Here is a 27877-nt window from a genome sequence, read left to right as displayed (position 1 = left end):
CTGACTTATCCGAGTTTCCTAGAATCAAATGTTTCTAGCTCACCAGCCTTATTCTCCTCAGTTCCCCATCTCCTTCCTTATCCCAGGTACAAACACTACACAAACTGGCATCTCACTCAGCACTCTGCCATCTTGGCTGTTTCTCCTGGCCACATGGCCTCTTTCTGCTCTCTGCTCTGCTCCCTCTGCTCTCTCATGCTAATCATCCCAGGAACCAAGAGCGCAAGCTCCCGTTCTGCCCCCATTTTATAGTGTAGATTCAAAACCTTTAATCCAATATACAAAATAGGGAAGTCTCTAATACAAAGTCACTTCTCTGAAGCATGATTGGATTGTACCGCCCCACATCAAAAAGGGTGGGAAAGGCTTAATCCCAAAACCAAGCCCCAGGCTACAACGATCCTGCCAGCCCCCCAACACACATTAATATCACCTGGGCACCTCCACGTGGGCAGCGTTATCTTTTACAAAGTGAGCATAATACATTTTATCTGCCCAACAACCTCTGTTTCCCATCTCCCTCTCTCTGCACAAACTCTTCACAAACTGGCTTCTCCTTCAGCACTCTGCCATCTTGGCTACCTCTCCTCTCCTCCACGTGGTCTTTCTCTGCTCTCCTCTCCAATGCTAATCTCAGGAACCTAGAGCGAGCAAGCTCAGGGTCTGCCCTACTTTATAGTGTAGAAATCAAAACGTTTAATCCAATATACAAACAAGGAAGTCTCTGATACAAAGTCACTTATCTGAGGCATGATGGGATTCCTCATGAGAGTGCACCACCCCACAACATGCAATCAGTCAAGGGTGTAGGGAAAGGCTTCATCTTAAAACTAAGCCTTAGGCTATAACGACCCTGCCTGCTTACAGCCTGTCCCCCACACCCAACGCAAACTATAAGCAAGCAAACATGTATCATATTTAAAAACTTATTTGACCAACATACTTATTGTCAATGAGAATACATTCTTTAGTACATTCTAAAAGTATAAAATTAAAAAGATGAGTTCAATAAATACAATAAAATGTGACCTAGTTAACGTTTATTGAATATTCACAGGAGAATTTTCCGTGAAATCTGGGTACACCTCACCAACCCTCCTTCACACTAGCCCTTTCCACGGCCCTGGGAAGGACCCCAGAAATGTGCTGAGTGAGTATCTTCACCATTTAAGATGAGGCACTGCACCAAAAATACCTTAAAATGCCCTAACAACCGTATGGCACATATATGAAAGAAACCTGAAAAAGGTTTCCCAAATCAAATGTTGGTCAAATAAGTTTTTAAATATGATATATATGACTGCTCACCTATAGTTTGCATTGGGTGTGGGGGACAGGCTGTAAGCAGGACCGGTTGTTATAGCCTAAGGCTTAGTTTTAAGACTAAGCTTTTCCCCACACCCTTGACTGATTGCATGTTGTGGGGTGGTGCACTCTCATGAGGAATCTCAGTATGCCTCAGATAAGTGACTTTGTATCAGAGACTTCCTTGTTTGTATATTGGATTAAAGGTTTTGATTTTTATACTATAAAATGGGGCAGAGGAGCCCATGCAGGAGGAGAGCAGAGAAAGGCCACGTGGAGGAGAGGAGAAGCAGCCAAGATGGCTGAATGCTGAAGGAGAAGCCAGTTTGTGCAGAGTTTGTGCAGAGAGGAGATGGGAAATAGAGATGAATAAGGCTGGTGAGGTAGATACCTTTGATTCTAGGAAACTCAAATAAGTCTGTGGCTTTGGGAGCCTTGAATGGAAAGGGAAGTGTTTTTCCCACTGTGTGTATTTCTTGCTCGCCGGGTGCAAGCTAGAATTAAAGGTGATGGCTCACCAGTTTTTGGCTCCATTGTTTCATTACCATCTGTCCAAATCTAATGCGAACCTGCACGGGCCAGGCGGCTGTGATTGTGGCTGTTGGGCAGATAAAATATGTTATACTCACTTTGTTAAAGATGGCGCTGCCCAGGTGATGGTATTGGCTGCCCTTCTTGCTTGGGATGAATGTGATTATATTAATGTGTGTTGGGGGAGGGCTGTGGGCGGGCAGGATCCTTGTAACCTGGGACTTGGTTTTGGGACTAAGCCTTTCCCACCCTTTTTGATGTGGGGTGGTGCACTCTCATGAGGAATCCCATTATGCCTCAGATAAATGACTTTGTATTAGAAACTTCCTTGTTTGTATATTGGATTAAAGGTTTTGGTTTCTACACTATAAAATGGGGCAGACCAGGAGCTTGCTCTCTCGGTTCCTGAGATTAGCATTAGAGGGGAGAGCAGAGAAAGGCCATGTGGAGGAGGCCAGGAGAAGCAGCCAAGATGGTGGAGTGCTGAGGGAGAAGCCAGTTAGTGCAGAGTTTCTGCAGAGAGAAGGAGATGGGGAACAAAGGAGAATGAGGCTGGTGAGGTAGAAACCTTTGATTCTAGGAAACTTGGATAAGTCAGTGGCTTTGTGAGCACTGAATGAGTGGGTTTTGGAGCCCAGTGTGTGTTTTTACTTGCCTGCCGGGTGCAAGCTAGGATTAAAGATAATGGTCCACCAGTTCGTGGCGCTGTTGTTTCATTACTATCAGTCTGAATCAGATGCAAACCTGCATGGGCCAGGCGACTGTGATGGTGGCCGTGGCTACTGGCTTTATATTTGGCGTAGTCTGTGGCAGGATTCGATCTGGCTTTACATCAGACAACTCTAAAATTTTATATGACGCTACCAATAACGAGTTGCGAAGCTAAAAAAAAAAACTTTTTTTCTAAACTATCAAAAATAAAGAGCAAATTCCAACCAAGTTGAAATAGAAGAATGGTGAATGATCTTGCCTCCCTCCCCCCAGAGAAAATGACATTCCATAATCACAGTTTGGTTAAATAAGTTGAAAAATTTGTGTTGTTTGGTTTTGCTCACTTTGATTGTTAAAAATGGCGCTGCTTATGTGAATAGCTGTTGCCAGGTGATACACTTAATTACCTTCATGCTTGGGAAGGGGCTTGGTTATTGAAAAGCCAGTAGCCACGGCCACCATCACAGCTGCCTGGCCCATGCAGGTTCACATTAGATTCAGAGAGACGGTAATGAAACAATGGAGCCAAGAACTGGTAGGCCATTACCTTTAATCCTAGCTTGCACCCGGTGGGCAAGTAAAACACATAGTGGGAAAACATGTCCCTTTCTATTCAGGGCTCCCAAAGCCACTGACTTATCCGAGTTTCCTAGAATCAAAGGTTTCTACCCCACCAGCCTTATTCACCTCTGTTCCCCATCTCCTTCTCTCTGCACTAACTGCACAAACTGGCTTCTCCTTCAACATTCTGCTATCTTGGCTGCTTCTCCTGGCCTCCTCCACATGGCCTTTCTCTGCTCTCTCCTCTAATGTAATCCCTCTTCACCCAGAACAACGTGATCTCTCTTCCTTTTAAAACCTTTTGGCAGCCCTGGCCGGTTGGCTCAGTGGTAGAGCGTCAGCCTGGCGGGCAGAAGTCCGTGGTTCGATTCCCGGCCAGGGCACACAGGAGAAGCGCCCATCTGCTTCTCCACCCCTCCCCCTCTCCTTCCTCTCTGTCTCTCTCTTCCCCTCCCGCAGCCGAGGCTCCATTGGAGCAAAGATGGCCCGGGCGCTGGGGATGGCTCCTCGGCCTCTGCCCCAGGCGCTAGAGTGGCTCTGGTCGCAACAGAGCGATGCCCTGGTGGGCAGAGCGTCGCCCCCTGGTGGGTGTGCCGGGTGGATCCCAGTCGGGCGCATGCGGGAGTCTGTCTGACTGTCTCTCCCCGTTTCCCGCTTCAGAAAAATACAGAAAAAAAAAAAAAACCTTTTGGCACGAAAGCCCTCCCCCAATATATGATACATTAATACAATCACGCCCATCCCAAGCAATCACCTGGGTGATGCGCTTCCACGTGGGCAGCCATCTTTAAGTGAGCATAATATATTGTATCTGGCTGACAGTTATGCTAATGTGTGCTAGAGGAGGGGATTGTCCTGCTGAAAGGTTTCTAACAGGAGGAGCTAGGAGGCCATTTTGGAAGAAGAGGAGAGCACATTGTTGCAGAGAGGGCAGAGAGACAACGTGGTGACAGAGGAGGCAGGAAGCCAAGATGAAAGCCTGCAGAGAGAAGGAGATGGGGAACAAAGGTGAGTAAGGCTGGTGGGGCCTTTGATTCTAGGAAAAACTGGAAAGATTCTCCTGGTTGTGGAACCGGAAGAACATGTGAGTGGGTTTTGGTGCCCCGTGTGTGTGTTTTTTACGCGTTGGCCGATACGAGTCTAGAATAAAAGGTAATGGCCCACCAGTTCTTGGCTCTGTTGTTTTATTATCATCAGCCTGAATCCAATGAGAACCTGCACAGGTAAAGCAGCTGTGATGGTGGCCGGGGCTACTGGCCTTACACACAGTCGCATGAAGAAATGAGCAAAGAGCCCACAGCCCAAAGAAATGCAGGGGAAAAGCCATACAGACCGACCCACATGAAACAACTAGTTAATAACAGTATCGGATTAATTTTTGGATTTTGTGATGTTTAAAATGACAGCCTTTTTTTTTTTTTTTTTTGTATTTTTCTTAAGTGAAAAGCAGGGAGGCAGAGACAGACTCCCACATGCGCCTGACCAGGATCCATCTGGCATGCCCACCAGGGGGCGATGCTCTGCCCATCTAGGGCGTTGCTCCATTGCAATCGGAGCCATTCTAGCGCCTGAGGCGGAGGCCATGGAGCCATCCTCAGTGCCCGGGCCAACTTCGCTCCAATGGAGTCTTGGCTGATGGAGGGGAAGAGAGAGATAGAGAGAAAGGAGAGGGGGAAGGGTAGAGAAGCAGATGGGCGCTTCTCCTGTGTGCCCTGACCAGGAGACAAACCAAGGAATTCCACACACGAGGCCGACGCTCTACCACTGAGCCAACCAGCCAGGTCTGGGATGACAGCTTTTTAATGATATACTTCCTATACCTTTTTTTCATCATTTGAAGTAAATGCTTACTGTTATATAAAATTTTATACAATATTTTCAATTTTACATTCCTTTCTCAAAGACTCTCACCACTACACTCAATAGGCTCGGGGCAGCCACCCTGTGTGTGCCTGTGGCAGAATGGGAGCTCTTCCCGGGCATCCACCTGCCGTCTGAGGCGGTGCTGCGGTCCCCATGGCACAGGGGAGGGGCCCGGGCCTCAAGCATTCTGAAACGGCAGCCAGAGGCCACCCACCCAGCTAAGAAGTGGCAGAGCTAGAACTAAGCTCAGCAGGTTGATCCAAAGGGCCCCTAGCCAGGGTCTCGTCCTGCCTTACCAGGTCTGCTTCCCGGCCTGCCCTCCACACAAGCAAGAAAAGGAAGGGCCACCCCTTCTCTAAGTGTGCCTTCCTGGTCTCTGGTGGCTTCAGCAGCTTCCAAGTAGGGCTGGGAGCAGGGGCATCTCAAACCCATGAACAGAGAGAGCCTGCAGAGCTGAGGGTTCAGCCCATGTCAGTGGGCAGCAGGGGCTCTGCAGGGGCTCACCTGTTGGGGCCACAGCTCCAAGCCTCAGTGAAGGCTGCACACTGACTGCTTTAGGGAGGAATGCAGGGAGAGAGGACCCGTGCGGGTCTGACAGCAAAAAAGGCAGCCCTGAATTCAGCGGGAGAGCACAACTCCCATCCCTTTTTGTTGGGCAGATAAAATGTATTATGCTCACTTTGTAAAAGATAACGCTGCCCACGTGGAGGTGCCCAGGTGATATTAATGTGTGTTGGGGGCAGGCAGGATCATTGTAGCCTGGAGCTTGGTTTTGGGATTAAGCCTTTCCCTCCCTTTTTGATGTGGGGCGGTACAATCCCATCATGTCTCAGAGAAGTGACTTTGTATTAGAGACTTCCCTATTTTGTATATTGGATTAAAGGTTTTGAATCTACACTATAAAATGGGGGCAGAACGGGAGCTTGCGCTCTTGGTTCCTGGATGATTAGCATGAGAGAGCAGAGGGAGCAGGGCAGAGAGCAGAAAGAGGCCATGTGGCCAGGAGAAGCAGCCAAGATGGCAGAGTATTGAGTGAGAGACCAGTTAGTGCAGAGTTTGTGCAGGGAGAAGGAAGGAGATGGGGAACAGAGGTGAATAAGTCTGGTGAGCTAGAAACCTTTGATTCTAGGAAACTCGGATAAGTCAGTAGCTTTGTGAGCACTGAATGTGAGTGGGTTTTGGAGCCCAGTGTATGTTTTACTTGCCCGCTGGGTGCAAGCTAGAATTAAAGATGACAGCCCATCAGTTCTTGGCTCCGTTGTTTCTTTACCGACTGTCCGAATCCAATGCGAACCTGCATAGGCCGGGCTGCTGTGATGGTAGCCCTGGCTTCTGGCTTTACACTCCTCAACCTGGGGTCTCCCCAGAGTGTCACCCCAGCCTCAGGGCATCCTTCTCCTCGCAGTGCAGAACAATGGTGCAGTCCACTTAAAGGCAGAAGGCTGGGTGTCGGTGAGCTTCTGCGGGCTCAGGTGCGTGTCTGATGAACTGGGCCCTCCTCCCCGACTACCTGAACCCTCCGCCATCCGTCCTCCCGGCACACAGGACTGGACCTGCTCCTTTCTGGAACCACTCGTTTTATGTTATAAACCATGAAACTGCAAGGTGACAGTGACTTACTTTCTTGGAGCCGTGAGCGGTGAGCCGAGAGGAGCCTAGGGAACCAGTGGTCCGAAAGGTCTTCGACTTTACCATGAAAACAGGGTCACTGGTAACGACAGGGGCTCTGAATCAGCCCCACAGCCTCAGCTCCGCCCTACACATCCCGCCCGCTAAAGGAGAAAGGGCCTCCCTTGTAGACTGGGGTACAAAAATGCAAAGTTCCAGAGAGAGAGAGCGACAGACAGACAGACAGGCAGGGAGACGCCCCGTTCCGCCCTGAAGAGCAGACTGTACTAACATCTGTAAGGAGCTAACGCTTCCCCTGGACGCAGGGGTGGGGGTGGAAATGAGCAGAGGTCGGAAGGCAAGGCTCAGACAAGGTGAAACCTCTTCGGAGACCCGGCACACTGTCAGCATTGACACTGGCCTGGAGGTGGGGTCTCAGCAACCACGGCATGTGTCACACAGGCGGCTCCGACCAGCTGACTTTCCTAAAGGCACTCAACGGTCACTGTATCTAACCTTCCCTTCCCCGCTCCCAAGCTCACCAGACCACTTCCAGGCAGTAATATTCCTCACTGTAAATTAATACATGGCCTTTCTGATTTGCTACACCTGTCCTGTGAGATTAGTTAACAACTATACCCTTGGGAAACAAGTCTGTTCTTCTGAGCTGAAAACGACATCACACGGGGCGTTCTTCACCACATCCAATAGCGCTGTTGGTCCTAAGGCCCACCGGGCCCCAGCCAGGGACGCTCAGCTGGTGAGAGTGCTGACCCCATACACCAAGGTTGCAGGTCCCATCCCCAGTCCAGGGCACACACAAGAATGAACCAATGAGTGCATAGGTAAATGGAACACCAAATCTATGCTTCTCTCTCTCCCTTCCTTTCTCTCTCTAAAATCAATAAGCTAAAAAAGAAAAAATTTTTTTGTTTAAGCTTTATAAGACCCACTTGGGACACCCCTATCTTCTGAGAAAGCTAAATTGCAGAGTCCTGTCCAGCAGGTGGTAAGTAGTAGAAATGTCTGCCAGGAAAACAATAGATCAATTAGGAAGAATACAGTCATACTTTTGATTGCCACAACATCCATTGAAAAGATGGGAGGCTGGCCCTGGCCGGTTGGCTCAGCGGTAGAGCGTCGGCCTGGTGTGCGGGGGACCCGGGTTTGATTCCCGGCCAGGGCACACAGGAGAGGCGCCCATTTGCTTCTCCACCCCCCACCCCCTCCTTCCTCTCTGTCTCTCTCTCCCCCTCCCGCAGCCAAGGCTCCATTGGAGCAAAGATGGCCCAGGCGCTGGGGATGGCTCCTTGGCCTCTGCCCCAGGCACTAGAGTGGCTCTGGTCGCGGCAAAGCGACGCCCCGGAGGGGCAGAGCATCGCCCCCTGGTGGGCAGAGAGTCGCCCCTGGTTGGCATGCCGGGTGGATCCCGGTCAGGCGCATGCGGGAGTCTGTCTGACTGTCTCTCCCGTTTCCAGCTTCAGAAAAATACAAAAAAAAAAAAAAAAAAAAGAAAAGAAAAGAAAAGAAAAGAAAAGAAAAGAAAAGAAAAGATGGGAGGCTGACCTGACCAGGTGGTGGCACAGTGTACAAAGCATCGGACTGGGACGCAGAGGACCCAGGTTCGAAACACCGAGGTCGCCAGCTTGAGTGCGGGCTCATCTGGTTTGAGCAAAAGCTCACCTGCTTGAGCCCAAGGTCACTGGCTTGAGCGAGGGGTCACTCAGTCTGCTGTAGCTCCCTGGTCAAGGCACATATGAGAAAGCAATTAGTGAACAATTAAGGTGACACAACGAATAATTGATGCTTCTCATCTCTCTCCCTTCCTGTCTGTCTGTCTGTCCCTATCTGTCCCTCTCTCCGACTCTCTTTCTGTCTCTGTAAAAAAAAAAAAAAAAGATGGGAGGCCGGACGGCAGGGCTATCAATGACAGAGGCCGTGTGCAGCCGTAGTCAAACAGCTGAGGACACAGGCCAGTCACCGGACCTGTTGGTGCCCTGCTGCCCTCACCTGTGAAATGCAGGTGTAATACTACCTACTTCAGAGGGCCGCTGCTGGGGCCATTAAATATATTGATATATGCAAAGCATCCACAGGGATGCGCGGCACAGGGCAAATGTTTACTATTATATAAAATAGAGAGAGATTTATAATAGAGAGCCAACTGAAAGAATTATTTGCTCATTATTTAAATTAATTGTGCTTAAAACTGGTCTGATTTCTCCTAAGCAGGAGATTTAAAGCTTTCCTTCTGTTCTGCCTTTATGCAGTAGCTTAAACTATCCAGGAGCCTCTGCAATTCTCTCCTGGAATTAATTAGGATTTCCTGCTATTTCCCACCACTCCTTGCAGACCACCGGAAGACTCTTCTATTCTAGGCCCCCACCCCAGTCCTGAGCTGTCTCTAGCTCTGGTTCTTGCAACAGGGGAACTGGAATGAACTTGCCCGGCCTCAATGACAACACCCTCCAGTTTCAGACCCTCCGCAGGAAACGGCGCTTAAAGAACCTGCGCATTCCTGGCAGGGGGTCGGGGGGAGGTAGCGAACCCAAAGATAATTACAAAGATAATTAGTTTTTAAGACATTTTTGTCTTCAAACCTGCCTGTTCCTTTCTGGGAACAGGTGCCAGCCATCTCTCGTAATGCTTCCATGCGACACGCCTGATGTGGAGGTACTGCAACCCTCCCAGCCCTCTGCCGCCAATGAAAACCGCTCAGGGCTGAGGACGACACAGCCAGGGAGCACGCTGTGACGCATGTGTCGTAATTCCGACTTCTCCTGGGGTCCCCATTCAGATGTGAGAAATGGGACAAAGCTGGGGACTGTAGGCATAGATTTTGGCCACGAAGGGACATTCTAGCTGTGCTGGCTGACAATGCAGTTGTCCCTCAAGAGTGGAGAAGAGGCCCTGGCCGTTTGGCTCAGTGGTAGAGCGTCAGCCAGGCGTGCAGAGGTCCCGGGTTCGATTCCCGGCCAGGGCACACAGGAGAAGTGCCCATCTGCTTCTCCACCCCTCCCCCTCTCCTTCCTCTCTGTCTCTCTCTTCCCCTCCCGCAGCCAAGGCTCCATTGGAGCAAAGATGGCCCGGGCGCTGGGGATGGCTCCTTGGCCTCTGCCCCAGGTGCTAGAGTGGCTCTGGTTGCAACAGAGCGACGCCCCGGAGGGGCAGAGCATCGCCCCCTGGTGGGCAGAGCGTCGTCCCCCAGTGGGCGTGCCGGGTGGATCCCGGTCGGGCACATGCGGGAGTCTGTCTGACTGTCTCTCCCCATTTCTAGCTTCGGAGAAATACAAAAAAAAAAGAGTGGAGAACACACCAGGCTGGTTACTCCCTGCTCTGCAGCCTCCTTGGCGACCAGTGACCTCGTTCATGGGATGACGGCTGTCTTCTTCTGCAGGTTCAGTACAGGGTCTATTGCTTGAACATCCACAAGGTCCCAATTTTATCCTCAACAGCCAGTCTTCTCAGACATGGACATAATTTACAATGAGCCAATATCCAACTGCAGGGCCCACTCAGGTGTAAAACTGAAAATTGCTACAGCTGACCTGACTTTCCAAATCAACATCAGGAACAAAGAGAAAAAAACCTTCTCAAGTAAAGAGTCAGCAAACCACAACCTGCAGGCCAAATCCAGCCCGCTGCCTGTTCTTGTAAATAACGGGTTTTGTTTTTTGTGTGTGTGACAGAGACAGACAGAGGGACAGATAGGGACAGACAGACAGGAAGGGACAGAGATGGGAAGCATCCATTTTTCATTGCGGCACCTTAGTTGTTCATTGATTGCTTTCTCATATGTGCCTTGACCGGGGGTCTACAGCACACCGAGTGTCCTCTTGCTCGAGCCAGCGACCTTGGGCTCAAGCTGGCGACCTCGGGGTTTTGAACCTGGGTCCTCTGTGTCCCAGTGCGATGCTCTATCCGCTGCGCCACCACCTGGTCAGGCGTAAATAAAGTTTTACTGGAACACAGCTACACCCGTTAGTTTATGGATTACCCGTGGCTGCTTGTCCACTACAAGAGACGAGTGATTGCAAAGAAACCATCATGGCCTGCAAAGCTTAAAATATGTACTATTTGGCCCTTTAGAGAAAAGAAGAAGGAATGAGTAAAGGCACCAAAATATTGACAGAAGTTCCTGCTGGCCTATGACTCATAGTTTAAAAGGAACAGTCCCCTAATAAGCTAGCAGAAGGAAACGGGTTCAAGTGCTGTGTCTACCGACGGCTCAGCTCTATACGGTCAGGCCAGTATTGTCACCTCTCTGCTTCCATTTCACTCATAAAATAGGATTAGTCATGGCTGGCAAATGCGTGACACATAATTAGTTACTACCCCAAAATATGCATTTTGAACACAAGACAGGACGACTTGGCTGTCTGTTTCCTGAAAGGTACGAGGTCCTCTCTGGCAGAGCATTATCTTACGGCTGTGACAGAAAGCACACCTTTCCCATTGGTACTGTGTCATCTGGCGTGTCTCGAGCCCCCATGATAAGCAATGCATTGACCTAGTCACAGCCCACATGGCATAGGACTTCAATGGAAGACAGGATGTGATAATGGCAATCCCAAACTGCCTCTCTCTGGTGGCAGCAACGATGGCGCCCAGCCAAAATGGCATGATCTTGAAGCCCCACCTCCACAGGGACTGGCAGCGGGCAGCAGAGCACTGCCACGTGGTTTCCACCAGCCAGCGGGAAGAGCAGCAAGGCCTGGCAAACCAAAGCTCACATCGCCACAAGCCATGCATATGGGCCCGTCTTGGAGGGGGAGGTAAGAGTGGCTAGCCTCCACGAAGAGGTGGCCCAAACCATTGGGAGCGCAGTGGACCCTTTGGCAGTGGGGTCAGACCTAGGTCCTCGAGAAAGAATTCAGAGCCCTGGCCGGGCAGCACAGCTAGTTAGAGTGTCATCCAATATGCCAAGGTTGCAAATTTGATCCCCAGTCAGGGCACATAAAAGGATCAACCAATGAACGCATAGATAAGTAGAACAAGAAGTTGAATGTTCCGTGCGCTCCCCCCCCCCCCACTTCTCTCTCTCTCTAAAATCAATAAAAATAACATTTGGGCCTGACTTGTGGTGGCACAGTGGATAAAGCATGAACCTGGAACGCTGAGGTCACCAGTTCGAAACCCTGGGCTTGCCCGGTCAAGGCACATATGGAAGTTGATGCTTCCTGTTCCTCCCCCCTTCTCTCTCTTTCTCTCCTCTCTCTTTTCTCTCTAAAAATGAATAAATAAAATGTAAAATAAAAATAACATTAAAAAAAATCAGAAGCAAGAACTCTAGTGAAAGATGTTTTTTTAGCTCTTTTAGAAAGAAAGTCACAGAGGGAGAAGTGAGCCAGCTGAGGGATGTGGACTCAAGAATCAAGTTACTGAGGCAATACCCTGGGAAGGGCCCTTGGAGCTTAGGAGAAAGCAAGGAGGGAGACCTGCCTAAGGAAAGCAGGGGGAAGGCGTAGAGAGACCTGGAGCTTAGGAGAAAGCAAGGAGGGAGGCCTGCCTAAGGAAAGAAGAGGGAAGGCGTAGAGAGACCTGAAGCTTAGGAGAAAGCAAGGAGGGAGGCCTGCCTAAGGAAAGAAGAGGGAAGGCGTAGAGAGACCTGAAGCTTAGGAGAAAGCAAGGAGGGAGACCCGCCTAAGGAAAGAAGGGGGAAGGCGTAGAGAGACCTGGAGCTTAGGAGAAAGCAAGGAGGGAGACCTGCCTAAGGAAAGAAGGGGTAAGGCGTGGGCTGCTGTAGAGAGAGCGCCTGCCGGATCCCGTGCCTTAAGGGCTTTTATCTGTTTTCTAAAGGCCGGGGCTTTAGGGGATGTCTCGGGAGGATCTCAGCTTTCCAGATATGTCCTCTCAGGGTCGTGGTCTCTACTGATTGGCCGGTGCTAGGGTAGTGGTTATCAGTCATTGCATCTGGTCCTGAGGTCAGCCATGGTATCCCTCTGTCTGGTTTTGCTGCTTTTCTGGGCCTGGAGCTGAAACACAACTGAGGCCTAAATGTTACTCTAGTTTGACCAAAATCTTGTCTCTGTGGTCAACAGAACTGAGGCTTTGTTCCTGAGGTTACTTGATGGCTGATCAGAACCTCATTGTCCTGAGAGGTTAATGCTTAAGGACGTGGTTATGCAAAGGCTTGTAAGGAAGTCACATGAGACTACTCTCCAGCTCCTTGTTCCTCCTCTTAGGGGGTTGTAAAGCCAGTAGGCACAGCCACTATCTCAGCCGCCCGGCTCGTGCAGGTTCGCATTGGATTCGGACAGTCGGTAAAGAAACAACGGAGCCAAAAACTGATGGGCCATAATCCTAGCTTGCACCCGGTGGACAAGTAAAAACACACACTGGGCTCCAAAACCCACTCACATTCAGTGCTCACAAAGCTACTGACTTATCCGAGTTTCCTAGAATCAAAGGTTTCTAGCTCACCAGACTTATTCACCTCTGTTCCCCATCTTCTTCCTTCTCCCTGCACAAACTCTGCACTAACTGGCCTCTCACTCAACACTCCACCATCTTGGCTGCTTCTCCTGGCCTCCTCCACGTGGCCTCCTTCTGCTCTCTGCTCTGCTCTCTCCTCTAATGATAATCTCAGGAACCAAGAGCGCAAGCTCCTGTTCTGCCCCTATTTTATAGTGTAGAAATCCAAATCTTTAATCCAATATACAAAATAGGGAAGTCTCTAATACAAAGTCACTTATCAGAGACATGATGGGATTGTACCACCCCACATCAAAAAGGGTGGGAAAGGCTTAATCCCAAAACCAAGCCCCAGGCTACAAGGATCCTGCCTGCCCACAGCCTGCCCCCAACACACATTAATATCACCTGGGCAACGGCCTTCACGTGGGCAGTGCCATCTTTAACAAAGTGAGCATAATACATTTTATCTGCCCAACAGGGGTCTAAACTGCATGACTAAAGACGAGTAAGAGGAGCAAAGGTCACCCTGGGGGTGAGGGCCCAGCTTGTAATAGCTGTTTCCTCTAGTTTTGCACATCCCTAGGCACTGGGGACTTTCTGCCCTGGTGACATTCCATACCTGGCCCAGGGCTCCTGCTCCGCTCACGCCTGTCTAACTGCGAGTCTATCCGATCCGAGGAGACAGAACCAGTCCACCGAGACCCTGCAGGCCGGTGTGCAGCAGCTGAAGGAGTGCTGCTCCAAGCCCATCCTCTTCCCCAGGAAGCCCTCGGCCCCCCGAACAGGAGATAGCTCTGCTGACCCCCCGGCAGAGAGGGCCAGTGATGCTCATCTGGGAATCTACAAGGAGGAGAGCAGCCGTCACAGGGAGGAGGAGCCTCTAAAGGCTTCACCAGTGTTCATAGGGCCCATGCCAACGTCCAGCTCTCTGGTATCCAGATGAACAGAGCCAAGGAAGCTGCAGAACAGGATGGTAAAAAGAAAAAATACAAGTGCTATTGGCAATTTGTGATTAAGGAAAAGGGGAGGGGAGGGGAGGGGAGGGGAGGGGAGGGGAGGGGAGGGGAGGGGAGGGGAGGGGAGGGGAGGGGAGGGGAGGGGAGGGGAGGGGAGGGGAGGGGAGGGGAAGGAAAGGAAAAGGATCCAAAACTAGAATATTAAAAAATGTTTGATTAAAAAAAATGAATACACGGCCTGGCGTGCAGAAGTCCCAGGTTCGATTCCCGGCCAGGGCACACAGGAGAGGCGCCCATCTGCTTCTCCACCCCTCCCCCTCTCCTTCCTCTCTGTCTCTCTCTTCCCCTCCCGCAGCCGAGGCTTCACTGGAGCAAAAATGGCCCAGGCCGGGTGGATCCCGGTCGGGCGCATGCGGGAAGTCTATCTGACTGTCTCTCCCCGTTTCCGGCTTCAGAAAAATACAGAAGAAAAAAAAAATCTACTGGAATAAAAATGCAAAAAAATTTAAAAATTTAAAAAAAAAAATGAATACATAAGTAATACCTGAAAGAATGGGTAGGGCTTCAGAAAAAAGGAAAGCATGCCACTTTGTTCTCTACTGTAAGGAACAGTCAAACAAATGCTAGGGATAGAGGTCAAGGACATATTCAAAGAACCATGGAATAGCCCAGTTCATCTGAGCAAAAGGAGCCCTCGTCAGAGGGAGGGAAGACGGCTGCAAAGGTACAGGTGAAGCCAGATTAAGAAGGAATCTGAATCCCAAACCCACAAGTTGAGCTTTTATCCTAGATAATGAGAAGCCATTGAGTATTTCAGGGAAGGTAGAAAGTGACATCATGAAAGTGGTATTTTAGAGAGCTTAATCTGGCCATGGTATATCAGATGACTCAGAAGAAGCTGAACTAGAAGGAACTGGAATTGAAACTCAGAAAACGGTATCTATCATATTGGAACAGTCTTTGGGTGGAGAAAAGAAACTTATTTCTTGTCCTCATTTTCACTTAAATTTTCCTCCATGTGCCCGTGGCATCTCCTAATGTTTTATAGTCTTTTAATTCCTGCTAAATAAGCAAAGCTGAAACCAAGCAAAGAAAGTTTCTAAAAAAAAAGGGGGGGGGGCAAGTGTAAGTTATTCCTCTTTTGGGAGGCAGAGGTATATAAGGTATGATAGTGGCCTTTGATTTGAAATCATAAGCAGGAGATAAGTTTAGTAGAGTGAGTATGAGGGTGGTTGCTTGCTCCCCCACAGCCAGTTTTATCCTGTATAACCTCCCAGGCCAGGTCCTTGAGAGGAGCTTTCTGGGCATCAGGTTTCATCAGAAATAAGATTCTGCCCGTTCTAAGCCTCTGCATTCCTCGGGTTCCCACTGACCTGCCTCCTGACGGATTCCTGCACCCCTCGCACGATCCCCCGGCTTTGGACATCGGTTTCTGTGGCCACAGGACAGCCTGCCTCCTGAAGCGGGAGGCAGCACAGAGCAGAGGTTAAAATGTTGCTGCTCAGAGCAGAGCAGAGGTTAAAATGTTGCTGCCTCAGAACAGAGCAGAGGTTAAAATGTTGCTGCTCAGAGCAGAGCAGAGGCCCTGGCGTTTGAGTCCCAGCCTCCTCTACCCGGGTGACCACTCAGGTTCCCTGCCTTGTGAGCTCAAGGTCCCCACCTGTACAATGGGGCTATGAGGACCTACTTCTGGGGTGTCATGAGCCTGAACTAGAAAAATGTCTCCAAAATGCTCTTCACACTGTGCCTGCCCCCGGGTGCGGCTCCGTCGATGGAGCTGCCGTCATCTGTTTAGCTGGGGTGCAGAGACGCGGGAGGGAGTTACCCTGGCTCAGTCCTGGCTTTGCGTTGTTATTGTGAGATGAAGGACACTCTCTTAATTTAATTTTCATATGCCTAATACAGACACGCCTTTGCCCATTTGAGAACATCACCAGATTCTTAAAGGACCAGAGCCCCGGATAGCAAAGTGCCAGGGCTCGTGGCTCCCGCAGCCTGGCTGCGGTCCTGTCTCCTGGGACAGGTCGCGGCCTGCCAGCCTGCAGCAAAATTCCCTGTGCTCCCAGAGGAGGCAGGAGCTGGAAATCTCGAACCCGGAGCTGGAGGCCTCAGAGGCTTCTCCTCCGCTGCTCTGAGGAGATTCCGGATGGTTCTCTGACTCACTCAAGATCTTGCCACCAGTTTAAGGAAGGGCTGGGTCTAGAACCCAGGTCCACTCCATTTCATTTTCTCTTTCTCCTCAAAGTCACATTAAAACACACACACACACACATCATAATGGTCTACTGTGAAACACACGGAAACTAGGGAAAAGTCAAAGGGGGAAGGGGCACCTATCTCCCGTCGCCCGAAGCCTCCACACCTCCGTTAACAGTTCGGGCTGTCTCCCGGGGCTTCTCTACTCCTGCGCCGAAAGGGAGGCCGACGCTGCAGACACACCTGTACTCTGCTTTTCCCCACTAGGCACAACAAAATGTGTGCTTCAGGGGAGCTGAGACCAGGTCAGCCTTGATATCACACCTACTGCACGCCTGGCACATAGTAGGTGCTCAATAAACAGCCGGGCAGTGAGTGAACGCCGGTGCGACATTATGTGAGATAATCAACGACTCAGCCATTCTGTTGGGTCGATTGTCCTCAGGGTCCCCCTCCTATGAACAATGTCAGATAAAGAACCTTATTCATGTATCTTGAACGTAGCTTATCATGGACTGACTCAACAGAGTCCTCACCAGGCCAGAGGACTCACACTGGAAGGCCTCGAATTCCTGCTACCAAATTGCTCTCCAGAAAGGTAAATGCAACTGATATCCTCTCCCCGCCAGAGAGGAGAGTGAAAAGCCCAGGTTTTCTCCGTGGAGTGAGCAGGTAAGTCAAGGGGACATGGTAGAGTCCCTCAGTAGGTGTGACAATGAGAAGCGGAGGGCTGGACTTGAAGTGCGTGTGGAACCTAGCAACCGCACACAGCAGGGTGTCTCTGGACTCTCACCGCCTCCATCTGACCCCGTCTCTGTTGAAGACCCCTGTGCAGTATGTGACACTGCTCCAGGGAGAAGGATCAACCCCCTGCCACCCAAACGAACCCGTGCCACGCTGGGAGGCACCCCCGCGCCCCAGGAACCCGAGGTCTCCTAGGACGCGGCACAGGAAAGCCAGCCTTTCCACAGAAACAGGGGCCCCCACCAAATGTGCGTCCCTGGCACCAAGTCTGTTTTGCTTGAACTTGTCTATAAATAGCTACAGTTCAAAGTAGACGTCCACAGCGGTTTCTGAATGTCTTTCTGCGTGCACGCCTGTGTTACGGATGCACGGTTAACCTCAAAAACGCATTTTTAACATCAGTTCCTTAGGAAAAAGTTTAGGCTTCTTAATATAAAATCAGCAAAATACACTCCTAATGAGTCTACCTCTCAGAGTGTTTTAGAATAGATGACTTCCCCCTCTTGGTCATGGAGGTCATTTGTGAAAACAGAGCTGTGGAGGTCCGGACCCACAAAAGCCCCCAGCCCACACTCTTCGTGGCCACTGGTCCCTGGGAGGGGAGCAGAAGCCCCTCGGTGAGGAAGGGCCTCCGACGCCCCCCTGTGCCTCCCCTCCCCGCACCGCGTGTGCAAGAGCCTCCTAGTAGGCACGACAATGACCCTGATTCCCAGGCGCCCTCCCCTCCGCAGTCCCTCCCCAGCCTCTCCTCCCACAGTGCCTGCCCAGGGAAACCGCCAGCTTCTCTCAAAAGCCTCGGTAGACAGAGCAAAAGATGAAACATTATTTATAGTCTCTACATAAGAAAGCCCGGATCCAAATCCCAGAATTACTGTCAACGTTGCCTTCCGCGTCTTCACTTCTCCATCTTCAAACTGGGGTGATTCCCTCCTCTGTCCTGTGTGTTCCCCAAGAACTTTATAAAGAGCTGCAGCATAAAAATCTCTCGTGTGTGCTGAGACACAGCATCTCTCTAAATTCAGTGCATTCCTTTGTTATGACTTCTGCTTTCTTTTTTTTCTTTTTTCTTTTTCTTTTTTTTTTTTTTTTTTTTTGTATTTTTCTGAAGTTGGAAACAGGGAGGCAGTCAGACAGACTCCCGCATGCGCCCGACCGGGATCCACCCGGCATGCCCACCAGGGGGCGATGCTCTGCCCAACTGGGGCATCGCTCTGTTGCAACCAGAGCCATTCTAGTGCCTGAGGCAGAGGCCACAGAGCCATCCTCAGCGCCCAGGCCAACTTTGCTCCAATGGAGCCCTGACTGCGGGAGGGGAAGAGAGAGACAGAGAGGAAGGAGAGGGGGAGGGGTGGAGAAGCAGATGGGCGCTTCTCCTGTGTGCCCTGGCCGGGAATCGAACCTGGGACTCCTGCACGCCAGGCCGATGCTCTACCACTGAGCCAACCAGCCAGGGCTGACTTCTGCTTTCTTGACTTAACAATCAAACACTGCTCTTCAACCCAAACCACCACCACCCCCCCGCCACCTTAGTTTCCGATGGCCATGTTAGCGGGATATCTCCTTACTTTCTGAAGCGTCTCTGAGATATTTTAAAAATCCACATACCTCTTCACAATCAATTAACATTAGCTACTTTTCACCTTAAACCCTTTTCCTATAAACACATGTGGACACATTCACACAATATGGAAGTCCAGATTCTTTTCTTTGACTCAAAATAAACCACGAGGCTCCAGAACTCCACAGATAAAAATCTCTAAGCCCATGTGCTCATTTACCCACGAAAGAAATGTAATCGTCCCACATGTCAAACAGCAAGTCACAGGGCCGAGGAAATGAACACAGAAGTCCTGAAGTCCATGTTTCCAGTTTTTCTTGTAATATGAACAAGACCAAATTTTTTTGAGAAGAAAATGCCAAGGTGACATTTGGAATTACCACATTGGCGGGGGCAGGAGGCCAACTTAGAGGACCTTCTGCATTCTCCTTTGCAGCATTGATGTTGCCAGATCCGCAAACCCATAGGCATATAATTCAGCCAACTCCCCGTCGGGGTCTGACATCCGCGCCCGTGGGCTGCTGCTTCCTTCAGCAGCTAACACGGAATGTGCCATCAGGCAGCCTCTTGAGGAGCTGGGCTCATGGGGACAGCCAGAAAGCCTGCCTCTAAAGAAATACATTTGACCAAAAAGTAAGATTCTTTGAGTTTAAGGGAATAGGACATGGTGGTCAGGCATGGAAGTGGGTGGTCCAGCAAGGGACAGAGCAGAAGACTAAGAAAAGGCCACCCCTGACCATGTCCCCTTGTTCCTAAGCCACTGAAGTACTACCTTAATAGCAGGGTCCGCTTGTTGCATGGGGCAGAACCGATGGCCCCTGTCCACCCCACCTTCTACCCTTCAGGGGCAAGTGCTCTGGACCCGAGCTGGGCAGAGGAGATAGCCAGGCACCCTGCAGCTCACGACACTCCCACTGTTGCGTTACTGAGCCGGGGACGAGACAGGAAAGGGACCACTGTGCCAAGATGGCTGCTGCCTGTGACCGCTCCCCCCTATGGGAGCTCCGCGGCAGACCCAACCTCCGCAGAAGTGTTTGTAGACTAGGACTTAATGTGATGTGTTCGGCAGGATGCATCATTTCACCGAACTTCTAATATCAGTGCTTCATGGAGGAGCAGGCTAGACTGAACGCATTGTAAGTAATTATCCCGGTGTCCACCCACTGACGGGCAGATCTGCACAGGACTGTGGCCCACAGCTGCCCATGGTCCCCAATGCAAGGACTCCCTCCCTTCTTCCTCTTCCCTCCAGCTCTTGTTAGCACCCTTTGCTCAAACTTCAGCAATGTCCTGGAGCCCAACCCCGCCCCCCCCCCGCCCCAGAAGTCAGCCTTAGAGCTCTGTCCCTTTGAATGAGCGCTGGGACCACTCTGGGCTTCAGTATCTTTTTCAGATCGAGGAGGAAGACCAGCTCTTTTCTAGCTGAGAAAACGGATATTCTCTATTTCATCTTCTTAATGCTCTGCTCCCTGTGCCTTTGACAGAAATAGCTTTCCAGGCTCGCCCGTTACATGAATCTGGAACACAGCATGCCAGGAAAGTCCCCGAGGGTTAGCCTTTTCCCCGTGGTCTCTCTGGGACGCTGCATGGCCTGCAGGCAACATCCTCCCACCGCTAGTTTCGAGAGTGATGTCTCAGTTTTCCTATTTGCAGTTGGTGGGGCAGACCGGACGAATCCTAAGGCCTCTTTCCGAGTGGAGAGCCCAGGATTCTGCAAGTAGGATCGCAATCTAACCAGCCAAGGCCAGGGCAGGAAGAGAGAGAAACCAATGTTGACAGAACACCCCACACGGGACACAAATTTCAGCTCCCTCCCTCTCATTTTGCTACTGATGCCAGGGTGTCAATGATGTCCACACAGGTATAGGGTGAGTCAGCCGGTCCTCTACCCTCAGCCCAGCCCTGGGGGCATCCAGGGCCGACCAGTGACAATCGGGTAAGGCAAAGATCACCCGGTAACACGACGCCTGATTGTCAGGAAGCGTAATTCCTTAAACCAGGTCCTGAGTCCTAAAAATGACCGCTGGCCAAACACAGACTGCCCCTCAGCCAAAAAGCTGGAAATGGGGCTTCTGGACCATGTTGCAATTTCACAAGGCTGTCCTTGGCTGGCCTTTAGATTGATACGTTTTCAGTTCTTCGTGTTACCTGTCAGTAGCGTGTCACGATGCAGATGTCAGCCTGAGAACAGGCCAAGACTGAGGGGACGCTGCCTCGTCTCCACTCCTTCCGGAGAACTCAGTGTAGCGGCGGGTGACAGTCCCGCGGGTTAAATCTTCATCGCCCATACCTGCCTGTCTTCATACTTTAGAGTCACTTTTTTATCTTTGAGTGTATTCACTCACTGCCCATTTGAAAAAAAAAAAAAAAATCGATGGCTTGCCTGTGTATATTATACAGTTTAAATGAAAAGAGCTTTCAAAAGGCACAAAGTATACTTTTGGAAGTCGTCGCTCAAGCATGGGTGGTTGGGGGCCGCGTAGTTTCGAGAAGTGTTCAGATTTTAGAGGAGGACACTATTAATCTGTCTCCGCCTTGTCTAAATAACTCAACTCGCTGAATCCATGCAACACTCAGGAGAGGGTTCTTTTGTTGGGGTAATTTTAGAGAATAAGAAAGAGCCATGCCTTAAAAGCCCCTCAGGGAGCTAATTTCTCACTCCTTATTTACCTAGTGTCTAAAATCCAGTACCCTACATTCATACTAGTGTGTAAATGACTGATAGCTGGGTCATGCCCTGAAACAGGCTGGAGAGAAATCAGGGACCCCTGCGCCCTAGGAGGTGTAAATGTGTGCTGTCGAGGTGTGTCCTAAGAGGCAGGGAGGAAGAATGGCAGAGAGAACAGGTTGTGATACCGGAACATGGAGCCACTACGCTATTCTAGTTCGGTTTTCAAAAGAGAAGCATCCCATAGTAATGACCGACGTTCATGGAAGGATCATTTACCCAGCCTTAGCTTGATGGGTGCCTGCGTGGCTCCCCGGCCAAGCCCGCCTCCACCTCCATCTCCCCGCCTTCCTGCGGGAGGGCGGGGACGAGCGCAGCTGAGACCGGCAGCACCATCACGGGAGCAGCGGTAATGCGGACACAGGAGGTGCCAGCTCATCGCCCCAGCCAGGTGTCCAGGCTGGCCGGGCCATCTGGGTTAGGAAATGTGCCTGCTACAGCCTGCTGGGGGAAGCCGCGTCCACGGGGGAACCTGGCTTAGAAATCAGCCAGCTTCCAAATGGTTCCTCCGCCCCGGTTCCCGTTAAAATGTGGGGCCTTGGAAATCAGCTCTTTCTTTCCCTTCAGGCAGTTCTGAGAAGATCAATGTGTCCACACTCGGCAGCCTATGGGCCAGGGGCCAGTGGACAAGTCAGCTCCAGCAGGAAACACTGGGAAAAACATTGGGAAGGGACCAGACTTCAGCCTCAGATTTCCAAAAACCTGAAATGGAAACCTTTTTTTAAAATCTAAAATGTAACCACCATACCTTTCAACTCTTTGTGCCCTGATGGAAGAGATCAGCATATTAAAATGAACTTAAATTGTCCCAGATGATCATGTTGTCTGTTTAAAAGGACTTAGCTCCAAGATTTAAAAAGATCAGTAAAAACCCACTGTGGGCGACGAGGTAAAGAAATAGGCACGCGTACGGTCGATGAGCGCGTCCAGTAAGTCCTATCGTGTTTAGAAGGATAGTTATCACTGTCTATTAAGTTTAAAATGCACCTTGGCTTTGACCCAGGAATTCTCCTTGTAGGCATTCACTGTGCAGAAATACACAACTGTGCCCAAACATACATGCACAAAGGATTATTTCAGCATCATTATAATCGTGGAAAACTGGAAAGGATGCCATGTCCATCAAAAAAGGGATCAGTTAGCTAAACCCTGGTTCATGCGTATCGTGGAAATTGGCAGCTTTTAGAAGATAAAGGTAGAATCCGGTGCGGGAGGGAAAAGACGCCCAGGGAGAAAAGGGTGTTGCAGAACTACGCATCAATCGAGTCTGGTTTTTTTCTTTTCAAAATGGTATTATATATGTTACTACATGTACAGAAAATCTTTGATGGGTGGGTCATTAGGGATTTTAAAGTTTCCATGATAAGCACTTCTAAATGGCTCAGGATTTTCATGTTTGTATTCTCTTAACTGTAAACAAGAACTTGTAATCAGCAACGGGGAAAAAAAAAAAAAGGAATTCCTCTAGCTTCACATTGTTTAATTGTCTACAACTCCACCCTTGCCCCAGATCGGATCCCAGAAGGGAAGTGAGGACTGGACTTCTCATACGTTCCAGGGAATGCTGTCTATGGGCTGCGTATTTAATCCCAGCAACTCCACTTGATAAACGGCTCAAGATTCCAGGTCTTCGAACACCTTCACACGAAAGCTGTTCTGTATCGGAGAAGAGGCCGGAGTGATGGACAGAAGGTAGGACTGGGACTCGGGAGGGTCAGCTGGGGCAAGTTTCCTTCCCACGGCCCAGTCTCTCATCAGTAAGAATAAGGGTTTGAAGGCATCATCTCCTGACAGTCTCTCACACGAAGACCTTGACCGTCCCTGACCAGACGCTCCACGGAAGGGGTGCTCAATCGCCACTTGCTGGAATACTGGAGGACAGAGACAGGGCTCGCCACCTGGAAACCGTGGGCGAAGGCTCAGTTGAGAAAAGTATCACCAGCAGCATCAGAGTTGGTGTAGAGTGAGCCCAGGGAAGAGAGCAAAAAGGTTTTGATGCAGGGGACAAAGGAAAAAAAAAAGGCACATTTTTGAGGTTCTCAACTGAAGAATTGAATGTCTAGAGATGGTTTGGTTTGTCACAATACCTGGGGAGAAAGGGCAGGTGCCCGCAGCGTTCAGTGGGTGGGCAGAGCATTTAGTGGGAGGGGCAGAGATGCTGAGTTGCTACACCAGTTCCATCCACGTAGCCCACAGGGTTAACACTAAGGGGTGCTGGTGAGACTGGCAGCCATCAGCTTCCTTACCGACAAAGGGCTGGGCTGGAGGCTGGGGGCTGGGGGCAGGTTGGGCGGCGAAGGAAAAGCAAGGAGGCAAAATTGCAAACTGCTTGACCCCAAAATGCCCATTCTGGCTCTTGCACGATAATTGTACGTTTCCCTTTAACAAACACTGATAAATAATTAATTAAACCTCATTAAAGGACCCACATCTCTAAAGTTAACATGCCTGATTAAATCCCTAAGCACAGAAGAGGCTTTGGACCCTGCAGACTCAAGGCCTTCATATTATATCCTAGACCCTGTTCTCCTGCTTGCCTACTTGGAGTGGGGGTCCCAGGCCCTGAGAGGCCACCACTGTCCGGTCTCAACTCCAGAAACCAGAGACTCGTCTACCATATTCCCCACGCCACCCCCAGCACTGGGAGCAATGGCTGGCACACAGTAGGTGTCAGTAGATATGTTTACAAGTGAACAGAAAGGGCATAACAGAAGTAGGCGGTTAGAGCGGGGCTGTCAGTCATGTGGCCCTGGGCAAGTCACATCGCTTTTGAACCTTCAGTTCTTTACCCCTGAGACAGAACCATTCCACCCACCTTACAGGGCTTTGGGGAAGTCCGGAATAATGAATTTAAGACCCAGTATGAGCTGCTCAGTCCACAGTAGTTCTCAGTAAATGGGAATAGTACACCTGAAACCAAAAGAAAATAAAATGGAAAGACAAAAAAAAAGGGACCTAATATTATATCACCACTATTAATAACTCCAACTCACAGCACAGCCCAGGCCTGTCCTGCCATCACATAAAAGTTACACAATTCAGTTCAACTTGCCCTTTGGGAGCTACTAGTTAATAACCAACATAGCAACAGCCTCTTCTGCAAACACGATGTTTCTCCTTGTCTCCTTCAAAGCAGCCGTACTCAGAGCATTACCAAGTGGTCCCTTCTTTCCAGAAACCTCCACAAAGTGCCTAAGAGGTGTGAGTGTGGCAGAGGTCAAGGAGAACCAGCAGGTGGGTGGGTGCTTCTGGTTCAGCCGAGGCCCACACTGTCGAGGTTTGATTCTGATTTGTCCTCCTGATACCCAAGCCTGTTCATGAAGGAAAATCCAACAAGCAAGCCTAGAATCAGGAGCCAGATGCCAAGGTTCAAATCCTGGCTCCACCACGCTTAATGGTACGGCCCTTGGGCAAGTTATTTACCACGTGAAACCTCAGTTTTCTCATCTGAAAAATGGAGGAACAGCAATAGTACCTACACGGGGGGGGGGGGGGGGGGGGGAGGGAAAAGGAAGCAGAAGACTGTATTTTTCTTGGTTTTGTGGAAAACTATGGAAATCAATCAGCCCATTGGCAGGAACTCTACCAGAAGGATTGCTTCTGGTAGGGACTATCTGTCCCGTGTTTTCCATTTCTGTTCCTCTTACAATCATCTTGCATCCTCTCTGAAAGAATCTGCTGGTGATACCATGGGTGCAGGAACATAAGCAGGGTGTTTGACACGTCAATAAACATCAGTAGAATAACTGACTGAATAACCAATTCATAAGTTGAAAGACTCTAAGAGTCCATCCCACCTCTCTAACCCAACAAACTAAGTGCAGACCAAGGTGAGTGAACTTCTTGGCATTTTTACTTCAAGGCCTGGAATATACAATAATAGACATCTCTGTTATGGCCACCCTTTTTTTTTTTTTTTCAGTTGGGACACTCCCCCAACTGAAGAGTGAGTATTTAACTATGGATAGGTAACCCAGAGAAGGGATGAACTATTTACCCAGCTAGCAAATAAATAGTGATGTCTCTTAGGTATCAGAATATGTGTCATAAAAATAAACACACCCATGTGAGTTCTACGGGGGCTGGAGCTCATCTGTAGTGCTCACTGCCAGATCTCCAGGGCCTACGGCACCCGGAAGATATTAAGTGCTCAATAAACACATGTTGAATAAAAGATTGCTTGAACAAACAAATGAAGACTTGAGGGAACTATTCAAAAGGGGGAGACAGTCCTTGCAGAGTCTAGACCAGGACTGAAGTTTTCCGAAGCCCCATTCAGGGGCCCTTGCTACTTCACCAAACAGGTCTTAGAAGAGGTGGGCGTTGGCAAATACAAAGAACCCCAGGCTGGACAGATTGGAGAGATAAGAAGTGGATGCAGGTGAGTTCATAGGAAGGTGTGAAGGTCATTCAGGACATGTGTCTTATCTACACGAGCATCACTCTTGATGTCAGAGTGGCTGGGAGATTTGGAGGGAGGGGTGGCATGGTGAAACATCAGATCAGAGATGACCAGGGCTCCTACTGCTTCTGCAGACCAGGCTCTCAGGGCTTCCTGAGAAGGAAGAAATGAAAAGAATACAAGGGAAAGGAGCCAGCAGGGGTAACCGAGTCAGCCAGTGATAAATTATCATATTTTTTGCTCCATAAGATGCACTATTTTTCCCCAAAAGTGGAGGGGAAAATGCCCGTGCATCTTATGGAGCGAATGTTTATTATATACTGATATATATATATATTTTTAGCTGCTGCGGGTTCCTGGACAATTAGAAGAGTATTTGAACATTAAAGTCTCTTCTCATTTGTTAATAACAGCGCTAATTGTTGTTAATACTGCTGTTGAGTTTACATTGTTGAAATAGTACTGTGGTATATCTTATTAAATATTTTAACACACCATTTGATTCAGAATATTTTTTTCTTCTTTTCCTCCTTAAAACCCTAGGTGCATCTTATGGTCAGGTGCGTATTATGGAGTGAATAATATGATAACTATATCCCATAGTTCTCTAAATGGATGCTTAGAATCACTTACAATACAAAGCAAGAATAGGAGGATCTGTATGTAACTACGGCCAGTGATTTGGAAACCTCTTCTCCCTTGCTGACCCCACCAAAACTCCCCCTCCCCTCTCCTGGAGTCCTGGGAACCCTTAAACAAAGACATCACATGCCCATTGCTTAGATACTGTAAAGGTATATAACTTGTAAGAAAATCAACTTCAGTGAGCCCAGGCTTTGGAGCTACAAGCTTCACATGGTCTGCTGGCTTTAATAAATTCTCCTTCCTTCATTGATTAAGTTATCTGAGTGTCTCTCCTCCGTCGGTCACTTCCTGCTATACTTCCCTTTAAGACATGTCCACCATTTCCTATGTCTCTTGTCATCTGCTTCTTTTCCCTTTGCCTGGACCAGCGTTGGCTCTCTGGGCCTTTCAGGCTCAGCTCTGTTTGTCCCTATATTAGAAACACACCGGGTACATTTTCGGAGATGAACACTTGGGCTCTCCATTGAGGGGTGCTCTTTCCTCCTGGGATAAGCGCATTGCTCTCCCCTAAAACTCAGTATGTGGGTCAACCATGCACACCACTGCCTCTCTGATGCCCTTTTACAAAGTGTTTTCCTGTGGGCCCTGGCCAGTTAGCTCAGTGGGTAGAGCGTCAGACTGGCGTATGGATGTCCCAGGTTTGATTCCTGATCAGGGCACACAAGAGAAGCAACCATCTGCTTCTCTCCCCCTCTTTCTCTCTTCCTTCTCTCCCTTTTCTTCTCTCGCAGCCAGTCGCTCAATTGCTTCAAGTGTTGGCCCTAGGCGCTGAGGATAGTTCAGTTGGTCCCAAGGGCAGCAGCCTCAGGTGCTAAAAATAGCTAGATTATGGAGTTGCTGGGCGGATCCAGTCTGGGTGCATACCTGACTCTGTCTCAGTATCTCCCCTCCTCTCACTTAAAAAAAAAAAGGGTGTTTTCCCATGCACTTCTCAGAAAATTACCCTATTCCCTCTGTACTCAGCAGGGAGACACAATGTAACTGAGAGCTTGGCTATTATGCTTGTGAATAATTTGGGTTTCAAGTGCAGCCTTGGCATGCCTGAAAATGAATAATTACCAAAACGCTGTTACCCAGTTGCCCCTCCCCCATCTACCAGCTACTTTGTCTTGAGCCTGGAGCTCTCCCACTGGCTCTGTCTGAGCCTCAGTGAACAGAGCCATGGGGACCCTCTCTAGCTCCCAGTCAACAAGTACAGCAGAAAGTTTTGGCTGACCTAGCCTTGGAGAAGATAAAGCCCCGAACTAAAGATTAGCCATGCTCATTCCAGCCCACTCACCGCCAAGAGTCAAAGTCGATATTTGCCGAGTGGAAAAGGACAAAAGGAAACAAATTTCATTTGCAAGCTCTCCAAACAGGCCAGAAAAAGTAATTCTCCACCTCTTAACCTGTCCATCTCCTCTTGTAAGAAGGCTAAGCTAATATGTCCTGACTTCAAGGGAATCTCAACATTTTGGTCTCTGAATCACAAATTCTCTGTATAGAAGGTTCAGCAAAGAGTTGTGCATGATATATCATTTTAAAAAGCAACAAGGCTATTTAAAAAATATATAAATAAAAGCCCTGGCCAGTTGGCTCAGTGGTAGAGTGTTAGTCTGGCATGTGGAAGTTCCGGGTTCTATTCCCAATCAAGACACACAGGAGTAGCAACC

The 27877-nt window shown here is 49.5% G+C and overlaps 1 protein-coding gene and 1 pseudogene across 1 annotated transcript in view; one reads left to right on the top strand and one right to left on the bottom strand.

The window, feature by feature from the left end:
* The window catches only part of FOXN3 (forkhead box N3), a 409075-nt gene that overhangs the window by 255121 nt on the left and 126077 nt on the right, over positions 1–27877 (bottom strand). The gene's annotated exons all lie outside the window — the stretch shown is intronic.
* Positions 11180–16087, top strand: LOC136377010 (large ribosomal subunit protein eL13 pseudogene; annotated as a pseudogene).

This window comes from Saccopteryx leptura, chromosome 6, assembly GCF_036850995.1.
Source record: "Saccopteryx leptura isolate mSacLep1 chromosome 6, mSacLep1_pri_phased_curated, whole genome shotgun sequence".
Taxonomy (NCBI): domain Eukaryota; kingdom Metazoa; phylum Chordata; class Mammalia; order Chiroptera; family Emballonuridae; genus Saccopteryx; species Saccopteryx leptura.
Note: the sequence above shows the minus strand (reverse complement) of the source record. Positions and strands in the feature narration are given on the sequence as shown.